This window comes from Triticum aestivum, chromosome 1A (assembly GCF_018294505.1).
Source record: "Triticum aestivum cultivar Chinese Spring chromosome 1A, IWGSC CS RefSeq v2.1, whole genome shotgun sequence".
Lineage (NCBI taxonomy): Eukaryota > Viridiplantae > Streptophyta > Magnoliopsida > Poales > Poaceae > Triticum > Triticum aestivum.
Window position 1 is genome coordinate 271,916,054 of NC_057794.1, and position 1,788 is coordinate 271,917,841.

Here is a 1,788-nt window from a genome sequence, read left to right on the forward strand (position 1 = left end):
GGGGGGGGGGTAGGAATGTAGAGGCAAGATCCTAGCTATGGAGTAGTTGTACACGCGAGTTTTACGAGTTCAGGCCCTTCTCAGAGGAAGTAACAACACTACGTCTCGGAGCCCTGAGGCGGTCGACTGGATTATGCGCGTGCGTGTTACAGGGGGTGCGAACCCTTGTCCCGGAGGAGGGGGGTGGCTTATATAGAGTGCGCCAGGACCCCAGCCAGCCCACGTTACAAAGGGTTCAATGTACATTAAGCCAGGGCATTACTGGTAACGCTAGTAATAAAGAGATATAAATGATCTTTAAGGTTACAGAGTGAATGACTGACCGTTGCCATCCTGAGTGACGTTAGGCCTTCTACACTCCAAGTGGTTTCTTGTATCATCAAGTGTCTTCAAGACTGTCAAGTGGAACATAGCTTTATGGTCGAGTGGATGATGGTTTTTCTTCGACTACATCTGGTTCTTTTAGAGGTGTCCTTGGGGAGGGTATCTTGGACAGATCCATGACCCTACCCTAGGTACATAGCTTCGTCAGCCGACACACAGCTTGGTGTTTCTTTATGTTTCTTGGGTGCTAGCCCTACCCCTCTATTTATATGTTGAGCCTTGGGGTCGAAACTTGGAGTAAAAGCCTACACAAAGTCGGTTTCACCCGAAAGGCAAGAGTCCTTCTCGGACTCCAGGACCAGACGCCAGGGCTCCAGGCGTTTGGACCCAGACGCCAGGGACCCTAGCGTCTGGCCCCTGGACTCCGCAAAACTTCCTTTTGCTCTTTCCAAAAACCTTGTGAGCTTTCCCCTTTGGCCCAAATAAAGTGTTTTCATACCCAAACATTTCGGCAAACATCCGGAACCCCTTCCGGTGAATTCCGGAACCCTTCCGGAGACCAAACACTATTATCCCATATATCAATCTTTTTCTCTGGACCATTCCGGAGTTCCTCGTCATGTCCGTGATCTCATCCGGGACTCCGAACAACATTCGGTCACCAACATACATAACTCATATAGTACTATATCGTCAATGAACGTTAAGCGTGCGGACCCTACAGGTTCGAGAACTATGTAGACATGACCGAGACACCTCTCTGGTCAATAACCAATAGCGGAACCTGGATGCTCATATTGGCTCCTACATATTCTATGAAGATCTTTTATCGGTCGAACTACATAACAAGATACGTTGTTCCCTTTGTCATCGGTATGTTACTTGCCCGAGATTCGATCGTCGGTATCCCAATACCAAGTTCAATCTCGTTACCGGAAAGTCTCTTTACTCATTCCATAATGCATCATCCCGTAACTAAGTCATTAGTCACAATGCTTGCAAGGCTCATAGTGATGTACATTACCGAGAGGGCCCAGAGATACCTCTCCGATAGACAGAGTGACGAATCCTAATCTCGATCTATGCCAACTCAACAAACACCATCGGAGACACCTGTAGAGCATCTTTATAATCACTCAGTTACGTTGTGACGTTTGATAGCACACAAGGTGTTCCTCCGGTATTCGGGAGTTTCATAATCTCATAGTTAGAGGAACATGTATAAGTCATGAAGAAATAGTAGCAATAAAACTGAATGATCATTATGCTAAGCTAACGGATGGGTCTTGTACATCACATCATTCTCTAATGATGTGACCCTGTTCATCAAATGACAACACATGTCCATGGCTAGGAAACTTAATCATCTTTGATTAACGAGCTAGTCAAGTAGGGGGATACTAGGGACACTCTGTTTGTCTATGTATTCACACATGTACTAAGTTTCTGGTTAATACAATTCTA